At 35.3% G+C, this 25202-nt stretch overlaps 1 long non-coding RNA gene across 1 annotated transcript; it reads left to right on the top strand.

Annotated features, from left to right (window-relative positions):
* Positions 1-5942: 5942 nt before the first annotated feature.
* On the top strand, positions 5943-22298 carry LOC140697363 (uncharacterized). Its single transcript, XR_012074323.1, has 3 exons — positions 5943-6214; positions 6938-7091; positions 20711-22298. It is a non-coding gene; the product is annotated as an uncharacterized lncRNA (long non-coding RNA).
* Positions 22299-25202: the final 2904 nt, after the last annotated feature.

The following is a 25202-nucleotide window of genomic DNA, read 5'->3' as shown; positions in this document are numbered from 1 at the left end:
CATATACTACATGCCTATGAAAAGTTCGCTGGAGAGCTTAACAGGGGAGGGCTCCTCTTGGCCATCCAAAAGTGAAGCAGCACACTGGAGCTCAGGGGTCAGGGTCAGACTGCAGAAATGTCTTGTTTCAGCCTGCAGAGTTTTGAAAAGCATCATGCTGCCAACATTACAAAAATGTGTGGGTTCACTATATAAATTTTCATTTCCAGGTTGTCTTCAAAAAGTGAGGGAACTGACTACCCTGGGCTCACATCTCTGCATGGCAACAATTGATGGAACTGAAACACTGCTGACCCTTCGGCTGGGACACATGCACTCCTGTGCACCAAGACCCACAGATCTTGGTGGGCTCTGTTTAGCTGCCTCACTGCTGTAGTCGTCTGACTTGCTAACACTTTTTCTAAGGTTTTCAAAAATTATTTATAAAAAAGAATTCATCAGGTACTAACCCTAATGACCACCTTTGGTTGGTTGAATACTGGACCCCCAAGATGTCCAAGTCCTAATCTCAGAACCTATGAATGTTACCTTATAACAGGGGCTTTGTAGACTTGGTATGAGGAGACTAGCCTAGATTATCCAGGTGGGCTCAATCTAATCACATGACTCTTTAAAAATGGAAGAGGAAGGCAGAAAAGTAAACCAGAGAAATGCAAGTTGAGAAAGACCCAACCTACCATTGCTGGCTTTGAAGATGGAGGAAAGAGGGTTATGAGATGAAGAATGCAAGCAGTCTCTAGAAGCTAGGAAAACTCAGGAAACAGATTGTCTCCTAGAACCTCCAGAAGGAATGCAGTCCTGTCAACACCTTGATTTTAGCTCACAAAGACCCATTTCCGGTTTCTGACCTCCAGATTATAAAATGAGAAATTTGTGCTACCACTAAGTTTGTGGTAATTTGTTACAGCAGCAAAAGAAAACTAATACAATATCTTGCATATAATGTAAACCACTGTTCAAGGCTATTGAAGTAGTACTTATAGTAATTTATAACGATGTTGATATAGTGGCTATAAATTAAATAGTGAAGAGTCAAGTAGGCAAATATAACATATAACTGAATTTAATTGCTAAAAACAAGTCCTAATTCTACCTAATATGAAATTTTTAATCTAGTCACTTCTGTGTATAAGCAAATTTTTCTTTATTCTGAAAATTTAGGTTAAATATACAGCCATATTTATATATTCTTTTATTCAACAAATACTTATTTAGAGCTCATTATGTGCTCTTGATCTAGGCACTGGGGTTAAAAGGTTTGGTAAGAGTCAAAGCTTCTGACTTCTTAGAGCTAGTATTATACTTGGGAATACAGAAAATATACATATAGAAACAAATGAATTATTAATAAAAAGTTATGCTAAATGTGAGGAGGGAAAATAAAGCCAAGAAAGGGAAAGAGAATAATGCAAGTTCCTATTTTAGATAGCTGTGGTATAATTCAAAAATATATCTGGTCTTTGCCCCTAGTTCCTAGCACAGAGCTCCTAAAACCCTTGGAATTTCCTGAGAGACTGGAATGTCTTTCATTATTCACCTTGAGCAACTGTCAGTCACACTTGACTTTATACCAATAAGGGAACTTAGGATGGGGTACCTAGGTAGCCTCAGGCTGTGGCTGGTCACCAGAAATACCAAGTGATTAGAGAATTGGAACTTTCAGCCCCACCACCTACCTTCAGGATGGGGAAGGAGAGCTGGAGAGTGGGCTCCATTAAAACTCTTGAACAAAGAAGTTCAGAGATATTTCAGGTTGGGGAACATAACCACACTCTAGGAGGGGTCCACACCCAAACCCCATGGGAGCAGGAGTTCCTGTGTTTTGGATTCTTCTGGACCTTGCCCTATGCATCTCTTCATCTGGCTGTTCATTTGTAGCCTTTATAATAAACCAGTACACTTCAGTGTTTTCCTGAGACCTGTCAACGGTTAATCTAAGGAGGAGGTCATGGGAAGCTCCAGTTTACAGCTGGTCCGTCAGAAGGATAGGTGGCCTGGGACTGCAACTGGCATCTGAAGTGAAAGGCAGTCTTGTGGGATTGAGCCCTTCCACCTGTGGGTTCTTTTCTACAGGTATTATGACTCTGGACTGACTCTGGATAGTTTGTGTCAGAATTGAATTGTTGGACATACACCAGTTGGTTTCAGAGAATTGGAAAACTGGTTTTTGGTGTGAGAAAAGACACCACACATTTGGTGTCAGACAAAAAAGCATCTCAAACAGGTTAGTCAGAATTTCTAAGGAGGTGACATCTGAGGAGAAAATTCTGGGGAAGAGCATTTTTAAAGATCCTGATTTTGTGTTTTGTAAATGAAGTCCACTGGAACACTGGAGCCTCAACTCACATGTCTTCATGCCTCCTGCTGACACCTTTCTTCCGCGGGATGGGTTCTTAGCTGATACCCCAGGCCCTGCCTGGCCTTGCCTGCCCCAGCTCCCCCAGTGACCTCTGAGACCTTCTACTCCAGTATGCATGCTTACCCTACAGCTTCCCTGGGCCATTGCACACCCAGACACCTAGCACAATGCAGACTGGAGGCTGCAATACCCTTGGAAAAGGCAGCAACCCATGAGAATGAGAGATGCCTGGCTTGACTATCCTGTCTGGACTCACACACTGCCTCTAATTCCTGCTGCTGCCACCTCTGCTGGCCCTGTGATGGTCTGTACTCAGGCATGACTACTTCCATGTATTCCAAAGACTATGACGTAAAAAAAGCAAATGAAAAAATACCATGACAAGTTGAGAGAGAGCATAAAGAAAAGGAAAAAGCTTTATGTTTTAATACTGAGTGGCATTTTTTCCTACTTTTTGAACAAGGGGTCCTGCATTTTAATTTTGCACTGGCCTTGCAAATTATGTAGCCAATTCTAGTTTGTGTTGAAAAATATTCCTGTTTTGGAAATGTCAAGTTTGAAGTTCCAATTAGGCATTTACTTAGAGAAGTTGAGAAGATAGCTGGATACCCAAGTTTTGGAGATCAGGAGAAAGAGTTATAAATGAGGGAATCATCAGTGTATACATAGTATTTAAATTTTTAAAAAAAAGATATCTGTACATATATACAGTTGAATTCATTATAAATACATATGGAAACCAGGGGGCCACCCACCAGCTCTGTAGGAGATTCTGGGGACTGGGAGAGGTGGCTGGGGCATAATTGAGGGAAGACAGAGAAGGGAGGAGGAATTTCATATATTAATGAGGGGATCTGCTCCACAGAGCTCCCCAGAGACAGTGGGGCCCTGAGCATCTGGGGTATCCTGAGTTTCCAGCTCTTGGGGCCACCCAGTTTTGTGGGTTTCAGGGGTTCAGGCCTGACCAGGCCTTGTCAGGTAGATGGGGTGGGAGCCCCAACCCAGGTCTAGAGGTGAGCAGTAGAGGACAGAGTCACAGAGAAGGAGGACTCCCCCCTCCCCAGGCCCTGCCTGGGCCCCTGGACTCAGAATCTCCTTTCACGTGTCCTGCTCAACCATCTGGTCATTGAAGAGACGTTTAATTCCACAAGACATTAGTATGTGTGAGGGAGAGCTCTATTTTTTGGCCTTGATCTGTCTCAGTTCCTTTCTGACGTACCATGAAGTGGTCCGCATGTCATGGCAGGAAATGCCACGCACTGGTCTTGTCTACTCTGTGCTCTCCAATATAAAGAAGGATTTCTTCTTGTTATTATTTCCAAGCGATGCAAAATCAAACACTTCATCCACCATCCCCCACACTCACACTGTTGAATCTACTCTCTTGATTAATTTTTGAGCTTCTATGATCCTGGATTGAAAAAACCCTTTTTGCCAGATTATATACCATATACAGTATCAAATATCCAAATATCTGCAAAGCAACAAGTGATCAAGCTAAATCAGCTCACCCTCTTCGATGACACATGTGATGTCCAGTACAACACAGTCCCTTCCAGGCCTGGTTAACTCTTTTGTCACCTGACTGGTCCCTGTAGGCACCCAAGGTTGCAAGATCTCTCTAAATCTGTTGTACAATTATTGGTGAAGGAGGATGGTAGGCAGAAAAGAGAAGGGAGTAGGGAATTTAATTTATATTAATACTATTCTGTTGAAACCAACTCATTACATACACAGAAGATAACATAATTTAACTTATTTGGAATTGATAGGTAACTTTAGTTGCTCTAAATTACTAAGAATACAGGGAACATTCATAGATCTAATAACAAAATCGCATTAAAAATGTTTAAAATTTCATTTCTCCTAGTTTCACATTGGAAAAATGGTTTCTACTTTTCAGTGACTCATTTTCTGTTTGATTTTATTGTTCTGAATCTGCCTACAACTTTCGGGGATATAGATTCAGTTACTTAATAGTTCACTTAAATAATTGGTCTTTGTTGGTAAATAGCTCTAGGCTAGGCTGTTCGTCTTTGGGCTTTAGGATCCCACTGTGAACTAGTGACTCTGGGTCTAATCTGTGGTTTGGCAGCTGGCGTGGGTTGCTGGAAACATGTGCTTATTACCACAGAGATAAGGTGGAGCTGATAAACAGTGTCTTCACATTTCTACTCAAAGGCCTCGTCTGCTTTGGTGGTAGCAGGACCAAGTTACGTTTTGATATTCAAATAATCAGATGTAAAAAATCCAACTTAAATGGCATTTACTTCAGTTTGATGCAGTAATATTTGGGCCTGGCACCTTGAACAGTGTTTCTACCGGACTATCCCCAGATCTCACGCATCACAGCATTGACCCGATCACAGACACTTTACCTGGGAATACGTGGTTTAGAATGATGAGCTTCTCGGTTATAGTGACTGCTTCCACACATCTCTCTACTCCACTTTCCCCTATGTATGCATGCTTATTTTTTATACAGGGAAACAAAGAATTATGAGAAGTAGCCATGTTTCCGTCTTCTAGTCTCATGACTGTTCCTTATGTACACAGAGTTCCTACTTGCTAAGGACATCATTTAGCCTCAGTTTAGAGTTGAACTGAGGACTCTTCCATTTTCTGTTTCTGACAAGGACTTTACAGCTCTTTCAGAATTGTTTAGTACATGATACTACTAGTAAATCATATGCTTGCTTTAGATACATATTCCTTAGGACTGCCTCCTTTTTCTCTGAATTTAATACTGCTTTTGCTTTTATGAGGTTTGTTTTATAAAATAAGACACCATTCCATTTAAATGATTTTTAATTTGGATATCCAAAATATGACCAGTTTTTCCAGCAGACTGCTTCAGGAGACAGAAGGGAAAAGTTAGGAATGCGTATGGGTGGATCCAAATACATTTTTGTGACTGGTTACACATTTTGTGAAACAGCTGGAAAATAGAATGTTGATTGATCCCAGTTACTGTGGTTGTCTGTCCACTGCCAATGAAAATGTAGCAGAAATACACAAATATTTTTAAATCTGCTGCATGGGTGTTTCCTCGTTGCCAAAAAAGAAAATAAGCTACACAATTGTTATGTAAACCCTTGTGTTATTCCTACTGCACAAACACTTTGCAGATGTTTCCCTATGAAAACATTCAGAAACATATACTTGGCTGCCTTTGCTTACCCAAAGCTGCTCTGCAATAACTGTTTCTTTCGGGATGTAGCTGATTATTGGGTTTTGCAGGTGAACAAATGAAGGGTGAGAAACACAGAGTTAATGATCTGGAAGGGACCCAGCTTATTGATATTACAATTTCTCTAACTTCTATCACAAATGAACTTCACAAACTCAAAAGAAAGAAAAACCCAAAAAGGAGGGGATGGGAGGTCTCTGCAGCCCTGAGATCAGTATGACAGTTTTGGCTACATCCACATGGATCAGTATTCCCGGATGTGGTCTGTAAGACTGTCTCATGACCGCCACCCTCCTCCATTCCAGCAAGAACTCCTGTGCTTTGTGATGCAGTTTGGAAACTGAGAATGAAGTCATGGTAAAGGTAGAGGAAAACATTCCATGTGAGGAGAAATTGAGATTTGGTCATCTCCAATCTCCACCAGCTTCCAGGGAGCTCATGCCTCTCCTTCATCTAAATAGCTACAACCTAGATTGGAAATAAGGCTACATTAACACCTTGAGAAGAGGAAACCATAACAACATAGATGTATTTTTTTTAAACTTACTACACAACAAAAACATCCATCATCATATGTAAAGAAAAAGAAACTCAAAATTTTTATTCCTCACTTGAATGACGGGGACTCACAAACAAAATATGCTTATAATCCTTCATGGTTGTGGGTAAGAATGCCACTTTGAATGCATTGTCTTGGACAAAGGCACAATTCAGCTTTTTACAAGTTGTGTGACCTTGCACATTTTAGTTCATCTGTCTAAGCCTCCATGTCTTTATGATGATAAAAACATTAAGAGCTAACATTTATTGAGAGCTTACCATGGGCCAGACACTGTTTTATAATTGGCACGTGTGATCTCATTTAATTCCCACAAAATTCTGTGAGATAAGTTCTATAGTTATCCCCATTTTACAGATAATAAAACTGAGGCACAAAAATAAGAATTCATATTTATTTAAATACTTAGCAACTCTTATGCTATGTGCTCAACCTTCTTCTAGCTACTTTACAAACACTAATTCATGACATCTCTATTAGGTAGAAGCTACTATTTTAATTTCATTTTATATATGAGGAAACTGAGACACAGCGAGATTAAGTAACTTGGCCAAAGTCAATAGCTGGTGGAAGGAAAATGTGAACCTACTCAGTGTGATTCCAGATAGCACCACAAAACCACTAGGTATTATTACCATCTCTTAGGGTGTTCATGAAGATTGAATGACATCATGTTGGTACATGATATACATAATAAAATGATAATTATAATTATTATTATTATGAGTTTATTCTGAAGATTATGGAAACTCTCAGGGTATTATCAAAAATAATAACAGTACTGAGGAGATACAAACCAGACATGTTTTTACACCCTGTTTTTCACCAGACAATTTTTAAACCTACCAAGAAGGCTGGTGGGCTGGAACAGAGTGAACAAGGAGAGGAATAGAAAATGAGGTCAGACATTTACCCAATCACAGATAGCCATGCAGACCATTATGAAGACCGACTTTTGTTCTTTGTGAGATGAAAAGCCACTGGTGAGTTTTGAGCAAAGTCTTAAAATGATCTGAGTTCAATTTCTTAATGGGATCAGTCTGGCTGCTGTGTTGAAAAAAGAACTGCAGGGGAGCAAGGGCAAAAGCATACGGTACTATTATTTCATGAGGCTGAGTTAAGTTATGTAAATTGCCCAGGGTCTGTCAAAGAGTCAGTAGGCATCAAACAGGGCTTCCAACTCAGGCCTGCATGAGTTAACCATACATGATGCCGAATGGGAGAATGATGAAGACCCTGGGCAGGATTTTAGGTCTTATTGGATCTAAATGCAAAGTGGGATATTCTCTGAAAACTTATGTCTAGAAAAGAATTATCTTGTACATTCAAAATTTTAATTTTCTTAACAATATGCCTAGTTATTTGAGAAAGAGCTATGATAGCTAACGCTAATTCTGGTCCCACATCTATCTGTAACCAGGTAAAACTGGTTAAGTGTCTCTTTAATAAGTGTTTTTCACCAGATAATGTTTGTGGCTATAAAAAGTAGTACAGTGTTTTATGTCAAGATTAGCCTACTTTGTTGTAAGAGATATTCCTTTTGATTTCCTGGTATTATTATTTGCTATAAGAACAACCAAGGTGAAAACTACCCATCACATAACCTATTGTCTGGCGTACCAAGGCAGAAAGTATATATCACTTGATTTAATATCTGTTCAATAAATATTAGTTAGACTAATTAACAAATGACATAACAAACTTGTTTGAGTCCTCTAAGATTTAGCCAAAGTTCCTAAGAATCAGCACTGATACTATACTCACTGACTATATAAAAGGGTAGATAATGTATCTTTAGTTGGGGAGGTAATCTCAGGGAGTTCAAGCAATAAAGTCTCATACCAGAGACCAAAGGCCTGGAGCAGCACTCAAATTCCTAGAAGCACTGAAGAAATAATATAAGATTGTACTAGCCAAGGTAATTAACACTAGCTGTGATAACTCCCAAATTTCAGTGACCTGAACCCAATTTTCAACTCTCAAACAACTCCTGATTTTAGGGGCTTGAATCTAATGAAATAATTTCTCTCTAAATTCAAATTCTCAATAAATTCTCTCTAATAATGGGTTGAGTCACTCTTAGAGACAGCTGTCTTCCAAGCTGTGACTCAGTCACCCAAATTCCTTCTGTTTTCGTGGACCTATCATTCCTTGTGGCCTCTATGGAGTCCTCTGTTGACTCATTTGCATTTTGCATACCAATGAGTGAAGACAGAAAAATGTGGACATTCTTGTGGGAACTTCACTAGGCCAAGTCTGGAAGTGGGATGTTCCACTGAGTAATTCCACTGATTTGAAGACACATGGATATAGCTTAATTGTCAGGAGTTGGGGAAAGGCAGAGGAGTGAGCCAAATTCCCAGGGGACAGATGGACAAGGCAGAGAATCAAGTTTACTTCTGGTGCTAATGGTCAGAAAGTATATACTTCCTGAAAGAAGTAAACCAATTGTTAACATATTGAAAAACTTTTTTCACTACTTGGCAAGTAGTTGTGACTTGAGTACATTGGTGATTGCATAAGGTAGCTTTTCTTACACATATTCAAATACTTTTATACTTTACACAAATTTACAACATTAAATACAAACTTTAAAAATGAACAATATGGCAGAAAATTGGTGACAGAAGTACTTGGACACAAATGAGAGATCCTGAAGGTTGTAAATGAAATTTTACTTGGGCATTTACTTAAACTATTTATTTAAGGGGCCTATTTTTAACTGTCTAGGCCCAGCTCAAAATGGCCTTTCTTAAGTCTACTCTAATACTTCCCTTCTTTTTGACAAAATCAGTCCTCTTAGCTGTGTTCCTATATCTAATGAATATAGGCTAAAGTAAATAGCATTGTAAGCTATTGTAGGTCTTATTTCATTGCTTCTATTTACTTATATGTGGATCCCTAAGGGAACAGTAAATACTCTTGCTCAGAGTGGATAGTTAATAAGTCTTTAAAAAATGCAAATATGATCATGCTATTTCTCTGCTAAAACCCTTCACTGAATTCCCACTGTTCATAAGGCAAAATCCTTGAAAAGGTGGACCAGATCATTCTTGAAATGGTCCATACCTAATTCTCTATCTTTCTTTATTCATACTCTATGACTCAACCATAATGAACTTCTTTCAGTTCCTCAGAAGGTTCGAACTTTACCACCTCTGGCCTTTTGAATTAAGGTTCCCTCTGCCTGGACTCCTTCCCACCCCTTTTCACCTCGCTAATTCCTACTCAGCCTTGTAGCTGGGTCAGAAACTTACTTGAGAAACATTCCTTGAGCACCCTACACTTGGAAGGGTCCCTGCTACCGTCTTGCATATCAAGTGGTACTTTAACTAAAATATGTATGTTTGTTGTAAATGCTCATTTAATTGTATCTTTCCCACCAGACTTTATGTTTTCCATAAAGGAGATTACTATTTCTTTGAAAACCATGATATCTCCCATTATCTAGGCCAGTGCCTGGCATAAAGTCATTGTTCCATAAATATCTGTTGAATGAATGAGTGAAAAATGTTCACTGAAATTAATTAGGATTGGTTCAGTCAACATTTATTGAGTGCCAACTATAAGTTAAGTACAGTCCTTCTAACACTAGAATTAAATTATTCAATTTCTTTTTCTGAAAACTGCTTACTTCCACTACGGATCAGGGTAGCAAATCAAAATCAAACCTCCCACCACGAAAAATACCACCACCAATATCCCCGACACACATATCTACAACTACTCAAATCTGCTTTCTCTCCTTATTTCCCTACTTCATCACTTACTCAGTAACTCAGGCTTAAAAATCTCAGAATCTTTTTTAACAGTTCTCTCAGATCTCATTAGTTACTAAGCCCCATAGATTTGACCCATGAAAGATATCTTGAATTCATCCTTTTCTTTCCAGTCCTACTGCTACTCCCATAGTTCAGGTTCTCATTACTTGTCACCTGATCTAATTCAATAGCCTCCCAGGGTGTCTCTTCACTTTTATTCTCTTCCTCTTCCAATCTACTTTACACATTGCAGCCAGAGTAATTGACCCAAAGGTCAGTTCACTCCCCTACTCAAAAACCTTCAGTGACTCCCCATTTTTAACCAAAAAGAACAGCAAATCCTCAGCCTGGCATTCAAAGGCCTATATAATCTGGCCCCAATTTATCTCATCTTTTCCAGTCTTATTTTATAGTACTCCCCCTCATTGCAGCCAAACTGGTTTTATTTTCATTCCAAGAACTTACCTTGCACTTTCTTACTTTCATGCTTCACTCATGTTCTTTCTGCTAAGGCTGACCTGCCTTCCTTCCTACGAACCTGCTGTCTCCTCTCACCTCTCTCTATAGGGAGCTTCAAGTCACACCATGTGGGTGTTTCACAAATGGAATGGATAGAATTTTGTAGTTAAGTAATTCACTACTGAATATCTTGGTTAAAGTGTTCCCTAATTTTTTTTCTTTTGCTTTTAAAAATTCTTCTCCTCTCTTTGTCCCATATTCATCATATATTTTATCATTTCTATAATCTTATTTAGGAGTTATTATGTCTTCTCTTTCTATTTTTCTGCACTCTTGCTTCTGTTTCTTTTCTTTATTAAATTTGTCATAGTATAAAGGACTGGAGTTACTATGTTATAAATAGTCCATTAATGGTTTTCCTGAATAAAAGTTGTATTTAAACTTTAATGGAATACCCCATCACCATTTTTCGGTTGGTTGATAATATGGAAATCTCAAAAGAGTATTTTTATAAATTCAGTGAATTACATTCACTGAGGATAATGTTACTTCCATGCAGATGCAGCATGATGCATATAACACAGATTAGCTAATAAAGTCATCTCATCCACCATTTGCTTTTCAACTGTGGTTGTTTAGGTTTCCCCAAAAGGGAATATTGCAAAATATAACTACTAGTTAATATTCTGCATAATTTATGTCCACTGAACTTAAAATCTGGCCAAAATTTAAAAGTAAAGAGAACTCTTACTGGCCATGAGAAGTACATAGATGAGACATGACTTCCTGTTGTAAATAGCCAGAAAAATTAACAAAACATAACAAAATAACTGTTTTCAGACATTAGACCACTGGGAGCCCAGGGCTGCGATCACTGAAACAAGAAAAATGGGATACATTCTATAATTTTCCTGACTTTCTATTTAAAGGCAAAATCTGGAAGGGGAACCTGAGCAGATCATAGCAGCATTGCAAAGTTAAAGAGATGAAGAAGAAAGTTCGGCTGGAATTGGCTGGAATTTATGGGGCAAAATATCAGGGAAGAGGGAGATATGCAAATAAGTGGTTTTATAAATTTTCCTGGAAGTCTTTTTATTTTCTTTTTCTGAATTCTAAGGTGCCCATGTGCTACTGTGAAATGTCTTGAGGCTGGGCAAAGAAGTATTAGAAAAAGAACTACTATCAGGAATTGTGAACTAAATAATTCTAAGAGCTCACACAGGGTTGGGATATGTTTAAGTTTTAACTAGACAAAATGGAGAGACCTCAGTGAACATTCAGGATTTTGCTGGATACCTCAGACGGGCAAGGCTAAACTAGCACTAGAATAGAGTTAAAAACTATATTATACCTGCCATTAAAAAACTTAAAAATTAACCTAAATAATCAAGCTGATTTGACAAGATGACTATTTTTCAAAATAATATTCAATACTCTTTAAAGAAAACAAAGTATTAAGGAACTCAACAATATAGCAATTATAATGTCTAGCATCCAATAAAAAATTACTAGATATGTGAGGAAGCAAGAAAGTATGGCCAATATTAAAGATAAAAGCCATTTTTTTAAAAAGACCCAGAATTCACATAGATGATGGAACCATTAGAAAAGGACATGCACTACCAAAAAAGATAAATAAAGTTGTTTAGACTGAAGGACTATGATTCAAATGAAAACTTGCATCTGTAAATGATCTAAATGGAAATTTGGATCCACACTAAGAGTATGGAGAATACCGGAAACAGTAAATGTATTGGGAAAACAAAAACATACATTTTCTCTCATTTTAAATTACTTTAAAAGATAATTGACTGTTTATAGCAAAAAACAATCAATGTACCTGAGATTAATAACATATAGGGATGTAAAACATATGACAGCAATAGCACAAAAAAGAGGAGAGGGGAATAGAAAGATTTTTACATTATATGTTAAGTGGTATAAAATATTTGAAGATACACTAAGTAAAAGGCAATAGTGGAGATAAAATTGAACATTGAAAATAGTCAATCAATTAGAAGGCAAGAAATGATGAAAACAATGAGCAAAGAGCAGTAGGAACTATAGAAAACAAGTAACAACATCGTAGCATTAAGTTCAATCACATTGATAATTACATTAATTTAAATGGTCTAAACAAACTCAATTAAAAATTAAGACCCAATTTTATGATGTCCATAAAAAATTTCTATTTAAATACAGCACAGATATTTTAAGTGGAAAGTATGTAAAAACACATAACATGAAAACACTAGTCATAAGAGAGCTAGAATGTCCATGTTAATGTAAGTGCAATTCAGAATAAGAAATATTTTCAGACGTAGAGATTTTATATAATCACAAATGGTCAATTCATCCTGAAAACACTGTGCTAAATATGTATGCACCTGTGGTAGCCAGCCACAAAGATAGCCCCCAGTGATCTCCACTTCCTGAAATTCATACCCTTTTATAATTTTCCAACGCTGTACTAGAGATGGAATGTGTAACCAAAAACAGGACAGACATGATGTCAATTTTGATATTAGGCTATAAAAATATTCCTGGAAAATCCCCCAATGTTATCAAATTAAATAACACATCTCTAAATAATCGAGAGAAAATTTATATGTTAATAATCAGGAGATGTTTAAATTTCCATATTAAGAAGCTAGGGGAAAGACAGTAAATTAAACTCAAGGTAAATACAAGAAGTAGAAATAAAAATGAGTGGAAACCAATAAAAATTTAAAAAGGAAACAACAGAGAACATCAGCTATACTAAAGCTGGGTTTTAAAACAGTCCATAAAATTTATGCACATATAGTTAGACCCATTAAGAACAAAAGATAGAAAACACAGTGGATCATATTAGAAATGTGATAGAACGTATCACTACAGATACTACACAAATTATAAGGATAACAGGTAATATTATGAACAAATTTACACCAAGAAATTTGGCAAGTTATAACCAACGGACAAATTCTTCCTAAGACACAAACTGAAATAGAAGCATTAAAAAATCAGAACAGTTTTATATCTACTAAATAAATGGAATTCACAATTTAAAATGTCACTAAAAAACGGCATGTCCAAAAGGGTTTACTGGTCCATTTTATATAAGACATTTTCCCCTATTACCCTGGTAGTAAAATCAGACCAAAACCAAAGCAAAACAAAGTAAAAAAGAAAAAAAAAATTAAAGACCTACAGTTCCTATACAGATGCCAAAATCCTTAACAAAATATTAGCCAGTTGAATCCAGCATTATGGTAAAATAAATATACATTATGATCAAGTGAGGTTTATTCCAGGCATGTGAATAAAATTCACATAGTAACAATGAAATTCACCATATTAACAAAATGAAGGAGAAAAGCCATAATCAAAATAGTTGCAGAAAATGTATTAGATAATGTTTAACACCCACTGATTAAGAAATTACTAGGAATAAAAAATAACTCTTTAAAACTGATATGAGTATCTACTGAAAACCTATAGTTATTGTTACAATTAATTGTAAAACACATAATATTTTCTTAAAATTAAGAACAAAGTAAAGTTAGCTACTCTTACCTCAACCTGGTATGAGGGATTCTTGCCAGTGAAATAAGGTGCAAAAAAGACACAAGGCATAAATATCTAAAAGAAGAAGCAAAACTATCTTTATTCATAGATTACATTGTAATTTACTTTCTACAATCAAATAATCTAGGGAAAAAAACAATAACTAAAAAGCAAATTTATCAAGGTTATGGGATGCAAAATCCATATATAGAAGTCAACTGTATTTCTATTTACTGCATAAACAGAAAAATGAATCTCAAAAATACCATTTATAATAACACCAAAAATATAAAACATTAATTATAAATATTTCAAAATATTTACAAGAACTGTACATTGATAGTTATAAAAGATTACTGAGATAAAAAAATCTTACTAAAAAGATTGTTATATCATGTTTATGAATTAAAAGACTCAATACAATTAGGATGGGAATTCTCCCTAAACTGTTCCATAAATTCAATGTAATTCTAATCATAATCCTGGTAGGCTTTTTTGTAGTATTTGACAACCTTATTTCAAATTTATTAGGAAAAATAAAGAATCTTATATAGCAAAAAGCTGTTTTTAAAGTGGAGCTACTGAAAATGAAACAGTGTGTTAACTGTAAGGATAAACATGTAATAATTCATCTCAAAAGAACAGACAGCTTAGAAGCAGTGGCACACCTATCTGGGCAACTGATGGTTGAAAAAGTTGTCAAATTAACTCAATGAGTATTTACAACAAATTTTGATAAAGTAAATGGATATCTATATAGATATACAAATATCTCAACCCATAGCTTATACTAAATAAAACATTAATTTGCTATGAATTAGAGACCTAAACACAACAGCTAAAACTATTAAACTCTAGGATAAATATGAAAGAAAATCTTGATATTTGGATAGACATATCTTATGTATAGCATAGAAAAATAATAAATTGGAATTCACAAAATATAAAAATGTCTGCTGTTTACAAGAAACTTACGAAAATGAAAGGCAACCCACAGACTGGTACAGTATATTTCTAATACATATATCTGACAAAAAGTTTGTGTCCAGAATACATCTTTTTAAAAAAGTCCCTTACAACCCAATAATGAAAAGACCAAAATTCCAGTTAAATTAAAAACAGGCAAATATTTGAACAGATGCTTCACAAAAGAAAGGATATCAAAGGCCAATAAGCACTTGGAAAGTTGCTCATCACCTTTAGTCATCTGAGAAATGCGAATTAAATCACATCAAGATACCTCCTCACATTCATAAATTAAAACACACTGACAATCTCAAGTATTGGCAAGGATGGAGAACAATGAGAACTTACATATACAGCTTATGCCAGTATAAAATGGCACTTTAGAAAACTCCTTGACACTTTCTTGCAAAGTTAAATATATGCACATCACATAACTCAGCAATTCCATTTTTAGATATTTACACTAAAGAATTTAAAACATAAGTTTTATGTATGAAGAATATGTTGGCATATTCCTACAATTCATACAATGGACTACCACTTAGGGATTAAAATAAATGTTTAAGTACTGGTTAACCCATCAAGTTGGAGAAATCTAAAAATACATAATGCTGAGCAAAAGAATGCATATAACATGATTTCACTGATGTAAAATTCTAGAACAAGCAAAATAATCTATAGTGACTGAAAGTAGATTAGTGGTTGCCTGGAGCTAGGGGTTCAAGGAAAGTGACTGCAAAAGGGCATGTAGAAACTTTTTTGGAGTGACAGAAAGGTTCCATACTTTGCTTGTAGTGGTGTGTATATGAGTGTGTACATTTATCAAAATGTATGAAATTGTAATGCACTTAAAATAGGTGCATTTTGTTATATGCAACCGGTATCTCAATAAAGTTGATCTTTAAAGTTTTTTTTCTTAAGTTATAAACCATATAAATTAAACTAGCCAAAATTCCTAATCTTAAACCAACAAACAACAAAACAGTATGTTTCAATAGTGAAAGAAATGTTGACATGTATTTAAATAATTATTAGGATGCTTAAAGTCTGGTTTACAACTTGCCTGAATCCAAAAAGCCTATTGTTTTATAGCCACTCCTGAGTATTAATTTACTCAAGCCAGTACTTTTTATTCTCCTACTGTGGCCCTGTATTTCCCTTTGGCTTCCACATTAGCTGGTATCTAGAACTGATGAAGAGATCTAAGAGTACTATTTAAATTCTATGGAACTCATCTATATAGAAAAAGCGTAATAAACAGTCAATAAATATTTGTCATTTTATTTTAAAATGTAAGTTTGTTCTTCCTGTTAAATACTTAAAGTATTCTCAGTGCCTTTCTTCGGGGCAGAATGACCTAACCAGAAAATTATTCCTTCAAATCTGCAAACTTTTTTCTGGTTGTGATGGTTATGTACCCAAAATAGTTTTGCCCAAAACATACAAGTCACTTCTTTTATTTAGACAAAGCTGATCAAAAAGAGCGGCAAGAACTTGTTTATTTCAGAAAAAACACTCAGCAAACCTGAGTTGTTTGCTACTAGAAATTCCAGTTAATTGTATACTAGAAATGCATTTCCTTTTTTATTATTTTGTTTTGTTTATAAAATTTAACAATATAAATTATTTTATTTATTTAATCACTTAAAGCTGCATTTCATTCTGGCACATTGTGATTCTTTTAATTACATGGGCAATTAAGTAGATGAATATGATTTAGGAAGGAAAATAACAAGCAGGGATTTAGGGCACCAAAATCAAACCTGCCCAAGTTTCTGCTGTTCAGCTCACTAGACATGGCTACATCCTTTTTTATTTATTATATCAGATTATACCTGAGAAATAGCTCCTTTAAAGAGGATCTGTTTTTCAACTTCATCTCTAACAGCAACATTCTTGGCCTATCAAATGCCGTTATAGCCATTATGTTTTTTCATTTCTACCTATCTTTTGTAGAAATCTCATAATGGAGCATAATGTCACAACTACATCACAGGAGATACACAACACTATTATAGGCATGTTTCTATATCATTTTAAAAATTAATTCTAGCTACATACATGTTTTAATTGAAAACTTCATGATAAACTTCTTGATGTGAAAATATATAACCATATAAACTAGATTTCTTGTCATTTTTGTCTACCATAATCATCAGGGGAAAAAAACCATTATAATACTTTCAATGTTTCTTTATGGGGAGTATTTTCACTTTATTTTCTTAGTTTATATAATGTCTTTACATGAGGCATGATAGATGAGGACCATCAATACTAAAGAAATTATTTTTACACCATGTAAACAAATGAGGCAATGTTTGTTGCTCATTTTATGTGCTTAGTATGCACTATGCACATAATATTGTATATATACAATGTTATATACACATATGTACTTTATAATCAAGATATTCTAGTTTTATGTAAATCCATATGTAGTAATTTCTGTTTCTTGCTTTAAAAAAGTTATCATCATTTCAAAAGTAAGTGCTGAGAAAACATAACAATGATGGAATTAATAAGTATGAAAAATGAGAGGAAGTAGGACTAATATTAATATATCAAAGAAGAAAATAACAGAGTTGTGAGAATATCCTTCATGGGTCTCCTTTGTTTTGGGTATGTCCTGTGAATAAAAGCACTGACTATAATTGTTATGGACAATCCTTCCAAGAATGTGTGTAAAATGAACAACCTTGGGCAGATAGGGATAACGTCTCCCTCTGGAGCAACCTGCAGGCTTGTTTACAGTTCATTACTATAAAAATAATGTCTCCATCCCTCTGGGGCCAAGTCAGTCGTGCTACTTCCCATCATAAAGGGGTTTGGGCTCCCTGGCTCAGGATTCCTCTCCTGTAAGGCTCCCAAATGCATGTGCAGAATCATCAGACTCCCTTCCCATCACCCTATGGGAATGCTGATACTCCAGCTACTGTTATTGCTGAGTAATAAACTGTCCTTTTCCTCTGAATCATATTTCTGAGGGAGTTCCTGGAAAAATCATAGACTCCCTCACCACCAGAAAGAATTGCTGAATTCTATTGGTGAAGTTCCTTCACATGAGAAAAGTAAGAAGCTATCATGGCAGTAAAAGATAAAATAAGGAAACTCAAGACCAGAACTAGGGCAGGTATATTTCTGCCTGATGAAGTTGAAATATTCATCATGAGGTCCTGGTGAATCGCAGTAAGTGGGTTTCTTATTTCCCTTCCAGAGAGCAGCATCCCAACCACAGGGTCAGGCTCAGATTAGGGCCCTATTTGCTCTCTATTGCCGGTCAGTACCAGGTACATCATGGTTACTGTTCAGCCATTCACCCTTTGGTATTTTGTGTCCCCCAGCAAAGGAGGTGCAAATTTAGTGACTCCCGCAAGATTACACAAGTACTTGGTAATTGAAAAGTATCCAAATATTTGGTAGTGCCATTTTTGCTTCACTTGGCAGTCAGTGGCAGGGAGAGTACTTGCTTAGTGAACATATGCCCCACATGTTACCAGGACAGAGATGGTGGAGCACGTCTACATTCCAGACCCAGGTTTTGTTGAAAGGGCTAGGAGGCAGCAGACAAGCTCATTTATGCAGCATCAATAAAAGAAATGGTGGTAGAAAGTATAGATACAAGAAACAATTGAATGATCAATAAATACCAAGAGAGTGGTCTGTGGAGCTATAGAACATTTATCAGCCAAGAGGAAGATAGTCACACAGATCATCTTATTTACGTACTATCCTTAATCAACCCTCCCCAACTCCTCTACCCTTAAGGAAAGGTTCTTAAGTAGGATTCTCTTTTGCTGGGTGAGTTCTCTGGATTTCTTTTGTTGTAGAGAATTCATGTAGGGGGAATTACTCTAAGGAGGGAGAATACATAAAGATTAAGTTCATTTATTAATCTGCATAATAAAGTGAGTGAGGTTGTAGTGAACTGGATGGTCATTTAGTCAGAACTTTGAGACAGAAAGGTTTCTGAGAGCATGTCAACAATTTACTTTTCCTTTTGCCATTTGGAGAGATTGAGTAAAGATTTTAAATATTTACTTTCAAGTTTTTGGTTATTGTACCATTTCTCTGAATATAATATTATACCAATATTGAACCTTTCATCAGGTTACATTTGCTTATTAAGGTACTTTTTTTTCTTTAGTTCTTAATGGGAAATTGGAATTTAAAGAAAGTCATCTGAAATAAGGGTTTTTGGCTCTCCACCCATCTTTTCTATAGTAATATCTTCATTAAGAGCTAACAACTTAGTAGAGAATTATTGACAGTCAGGGGCTGTGAAAACTAGAGAGGGTATAAAAAGACTGCTTATTTCTTAGTTTGCCTTATTTCCCAATTTTGGGTCAAATCAGTTACAACAGAGTTTATGTAAATAAAAACTAAGTATTCACCTATCAGCAATTAGAAGTTACAATATTTTATTCTATTATTTATCTTGAATACAGTCTTTAACCTTCCCAATCATTTTGGAAGAAATGAGACTATTTTCAGTCCATTTTACTGCTGCATAAACTGAGGTTTTTTAAAATTTGAATAAATTACATGGGTGACATTGGTGTAAACCTTGGAATTTGAAATCTGACATTGTCTCTGAACTCATAGAAAATTTAACCTCCCATTAATAACATTTAATTGACAACTCTGTAGCTCTATTATGAGAATGCACATGCAATTATATTTAATCTACTATTAACTTCTAACTCATGAATACAGAAGTAACCCCTATTTGAAATGTTAATGATGCTGTTTGTGATATATTATGATATATATGATTCTGGAAAGTTAAATATGTGTCATACAAGATGTCACACATAAATATAGAAACAAATCTAAATGAATGGTATTTTTTTAATCACCAACTAAATTACAAATGAATTAAAGACAGATCTTGAAAAACTGCCTCCTAGAATAAAATACGCATATATTACCTGTGTTTACTATTGTTCCAGGTATATGAATTAATAGTTATAAGACGTACAGTATCTGGCTATTTGTACAATGTAACTGAAACCTGCCATATTAATTGTTTCCTTTAGAAATACAGATAATTGTAATCCAGTGATTGCCTTTGTTCGAAGCAATGGATTTTAATTACATTTAGAAAATGTAATTAATAATAATTATATTATTACAACTGCACAATATTAATTATAATTATATTATAATAAAGAACTCTAATTCCATTTGGAAAAAATAGAAGTGATTTTCAAGCTCAAGGCATTCTTTCAAATCCTAAATGGTGTTTTTAAAAAATTATTGCTACTCTCTTTGGAATAAGTATTTCCTCTTTTTACCCAGTTGATCTCATGGTGCCCTGAATATACTGAATTTTTGGTTCAATATTCAGCTTAAACTGATGAGTCAGATCAATCAGAAAACTAGTTGGATTAGTTATTTTTGATTGTTAAAAGGTGAGGATGGGTTATTGTTAAAAATTGTTGAACTAATGTATTTGATTGATCAATTACAACAGTGTAGATAGCAAAAAATGTTTTGGTCTCCAAGTCCTGTGAAGAGAGGTCAATTTATTTGATGATAAGATCTAAGTGTTTAGGAAACTACTTCAGTGAATCACTTCAGTGAATCAGTTTGCTTTTGGGGTGTGTTTGAGGTTATCCCCAGATTCATAACTGGGGATCTACAAATCAATATTAAAAGCTTTGAGAATGAATTTTTTAATTCATACATGGGATATGCTAATGTTCATCCAATCTCTGAATTGTTCAGTCAGTTCTGGAGCACTCTTAATTCTTAAAGCTGTTTCACAGTATATGTCTAGATATCGCACTACCCATTTTCTAGATAGGACAATGGCTTCTTTTTAATTTTCCAAACTGTAAATTCTAACCATTGGAAATATTCTTCAGAATTCCAGGATGGAACAGATTTCAGTAACGTTGAGTTACAGGAGGACTTCACCTTCATTCTGATCAATTCCTGTGTTGGAGTTTTGATTTGAAGAGGATTTCCTTAAGGCATAGAAGCCAGATGTGCATGCTCAATATCCTATCAGGTTATGCAGCAGTACATAATATACCTACATACATAACAAAATCATTATTATAGCCTCCCCAGAAAGGCCTAAAGGAACAGAACAAATAACACATGAAAAGGTAGAAGAATTAACAAGACTTTAACTTCTGATGCATTAGAGATTTGCATTTTTAACTAGTACCCTAATTGACCACAGTACATGAAGTTTCCTGACCGCACTTCTAGGATTACCAAAGTGCTAAAGCTTCCAAGATCAATCAGAATAAAAGAAGATGCCATAGAAGAAAAACACATAATATCAGAAACATGACATCATGGAATAAAACATTTTCTGCATAAAAATTCAGACTTTATATGTTGAGGTCACCAGAGTTCATCTTTATTAAAAAGTGAATTTATAACTATCCGGCATCATCTTAGATTCTTATAGGATAAAGGATATTCCAGAATTTGGAGATATGTACCATCTGGAAACAAATTTTTTCAGGCCTGTGTCACCATTGTTATAGAGCTTCTTTGTTTTAAGAACAAGCTAACGACTGAAACCAATATATGTATGTACTGGGATATGAAGATGCTAACTAAAACACAGTCCATGTACTAGGATAAAACATGGCTGTGACTGTTTGAGCTCTACTGATTACCAAGGCTGTTGGCTAATTAAACTGGCTAAGTAGATGTCCTCCTTAGTCACACTGTCCCCGTGGCAAAATTTCTTGAAGTTGCATGTTAGGAAGAGTCAGTTCCTAATGATGAGGTAAATGATAGTAAAATGTTGAATCTGTGGCCAAAGATGAAGAAGTTCTTATACTTCTGTACTAGAACTTTCCAGCAGGACTAGCTACGTAATTTGTAGCACTCAGTAAAAAAGGAAAGAAGCAAGACTCCTTGTTCAAAAATCTTAAGAACGTCAGTACAGCAAGAGCAGAACATTGAATGAAGTGTGGGCCCCTCTGAGTGCAGAGGCTCTCTGCTATATGCTCAGGAAGCCGGACCTAACACCACATATGTGGTGTGAAATTCTTGGGATTTTGGAAAGATGGCTGTTATGTGTTTAAAACAATAACAACAAAAACAAAGCTATATCAAGATGATGTATCCAAGAAGCAGTTGGGAAAGTTACGATAATAATGTGATTAAAATATACATTCTGATGGTTAGTGACATGTTACATATATTTACTGTGTAAGGGGACTGGTGAGTGGCTTAACAGATACAGCTAATTGAAATGATCCTGAGTGGTATGAGGCATGCACTCTGACGAGTTCCTACAACTAATTTAGAATTCAGCAGAATAATGTGAAGTCTTTTACTACTTAATTAAACTTCTGTAATGCCTGTTTTACCAAGATGAATAAAATACATAAATTGTATGAGGTGACATCTAATGCACACAAAAAAGAGAAATGTAAAAATCAGAACAGTGGGTACATTAAACTGATTCTTAATAATTGAAACCAATTTAATCATTTGAGATTATTTTATTCTAGCTGACGTAATACTGTAGCAGTTATATTCTAATTATAACCTGTTTCATTTTACTCTGCCTTTCTAGTTAATTATTACAGTCAATTTGTAAAATGACATGGTTCCACATTTGCATAGGTCACTATTAAATAAATGAATAGCTGAAATTACTCTAGCATTGAAGTGTCAACTTTGGTAGAAGTCAAGAGGACTTCAAATGTTCTTCTAACACCCCTTAATGTGTTAATGACCACTATTAAACTGCAATTAAAAGGCCAGGAAAAATGCATGAAACAGTTAATAGAAAAATAGCACAGACACAATTAAAACGACTCTAGATTTTTTTTTTGACTGATAGAAAATAAAGTGATACGCTGTAAGAAGTGTAGTGTGAATCTATTTCCAACTCAAGGCAGAGTTGACAGTTTAATGATAACAAATCATAGGCTGCCTTTTTGGGGAGCACTGAACGTCAGCTTAAAATTAACATCAGTAGTAAACAAGACAATGTGGTGATTTTACCTTGTATTTAAATTACTACTTATTATGGTACTAAATAATAGCTTTAAATAACTTGGTGTCCAGATTACTGATATACAGTCTATCTGTGTGAGAAAAAGGGAGACAGTGCTGAAAGATATGTTTAAGTTTTTGTCATCCTAAATAAAGGATAAACATATGTCTTCACTGTGCAGTCTTGTTAGAGTTGCCAGTGAAACCCTTCCCTGAGTCTGTTGTACACTGAAACCCTAACATTGTCATTAGAACACTTCACTCAGCAATGACCATATTTCCAAGTGTCGAGGATTTTAACTTGGGAATAGACCAGAAAAAAAAAGTTAAAGTTTTGCATAAACACTCAACTTGTGAAAAACATCTCAAATCAGAAGAAATTAGACACTTTAACAAAGGACACTTCTGCAAATTATGATATGGGTGAAGTGGGGTTTTTTGTTTGTTTGTTTGTTTTTGTTTTTTTTTTACCAATTTGTCCAGATTTTTTCCTCTTGTCCTAGACTTCATAAAATATGAAAGTCATCTTAGAAATGTCTTATCAGGTGCTATTTACTGAGTACAAGACATGGATGCACCAAAATGTTTGTGTTGAAGTATCCTTTAGTACATGTACCTATGCACATGATGGCTAACTATCGATGTGAATACAAATGAAGAAAGAGCAGGGCACCATGACAGTTACCAGGGTAACTTAAGTACAGATCCATACCCACAGCTTTTTTCCATGATTATATTCCATGATAACTAGATTTTTGCCTTGAATTATCTATGTTGTCTTAGTTCTACACTTAAATTCTTATTCAAAGTTCATTATAATTTCAAGCAGACATATGTCCATGATAAATTCATGGATAACACTGAATGTTTGATACTAGCATCCTAGTCACCTCTTATCATTGACCTTAATGATTGGTGGAATAGAGCATTAGTGATATGCTCTAATGGGGCAGAGTATTGATATACTTTTAACATCAACTATATCAAAAATAACTTGATCTATGTGTAACCAGTGGAGAAAATTGCACTAAGTACTAAATATCATAGAAGTGCTTTACATTAGTCTAAGAGAGAAATAAAGTATCTATTTTACTACTGTAGCCAAAAATTGGAAATTCTTTAGTGATGCCAAATTCAGATTCCATATTGGAAGAACAATTCAATACACCACTTTGTGGTGCCTTAAACACCTGATAACCAGAAGTGGTCAGGAGAACATTTATCAACTGTATGCCACTCAGTATGTAAATAAAACATTTGAGAATGAGTATTTCAAAAGTGTTATGACCATCTCTTTAAAGAGGTCATGGGAAAATAGATTGGGGCAATTATCACCTATTACCAAAGGGTATTTTAAAAGAAAATTTATTTTTAGTTTACACTGATATGCAAGTATCTACCCCATAAATTCTGTTATCTCTGATTTTTTATAAAAATTATTTTTTGAAGATTCTTTTTTAAAAATTAATTTCCCACTTAAAAGCTAGCCTTAACAGCAAGATGTCTTTTTTCTGTTATTTTTTGTCCTCAAAAAAGAACAATGTAGTAGTTACTTCCATGATTATAACCTAGCACATTTGAATCAGTGAAACAAAGTGCCAATTTGAATGTCACTTTCCCTATGTACATAAAATGGCAATTGAAATAAGGTTATGCTATTTTCTGTCTCAGTCTCACTAGCTTTTTTTCAAAGCTGTTTAACTGATTCAATAAATGGCCTTCAGTCTCATATGTCACATTTCAAATCCAGAAAGCAAAGATAGGAGTAACTGTTATTTATATACCTTTTTTTTGGTGATGGTCATACTATATCATGGCAAAGAAAGGAGATGAGCTATGCAGGAGGTGGAGAACACATCGCTGGTCTCCTAAGTGTTCCTCCCAGAAGTGGTAGAGGAAAGAGGACACAATGCCTTCATTGTGCTTTGAAACAAAAAGAAAATAACATACATAGAGAAAGCCATCAATTAAAGCTGTTGTAGCAATATTTGCTACCCATCTAGATGAAAAGGAAGAGTTCTCATTACTTTTGGTCTTCAGAGTAAGGTATGACGAGGTGAAGTTGATGTAATTCTATTCCACAATATTTGAGCTATTTAGCCATATTATAGTTAAAATGCAGTTTCTGTTAGGCTTAGAGAGTCTTTTTATAAATGTGTTGGGGGTAACGGAAAAACATGCCACCAGGCTGACTGTATTCAAAGAAGGAAGGAAGTCCTCTCTGTGAGAAGGGGAAAGTAGGGAGGGAGTGGTGCAGAGTCCATGAAGGCAGGGGGGTGCTGCAACCTGATAACCTTTGTGCTCCTGGTGGAGCAACAGGTCATGGTCTGATTATAAATATGGACAATGATATCAGGACCTATTTTGCAGTAACCTGAATTGTCA

Source organism: Vicugna pacos, chromosome 7 (genome assembly GCF_048564905.1).
Source record: "Vicugna pacos chromosome 7, VicPac4, whole genome shotgun sequence".
Taxonomy (NCBI): Eukaryota; Metazoa; Chordata; class Mammalia; order Artiodactyla; family Camelidae; genus Vicugna; species Vicugna pacos.
Note: the sequence above shows the minus strand (reverse complement) of the source record. Positions and strands in the feature narration are given on the sequence as shown.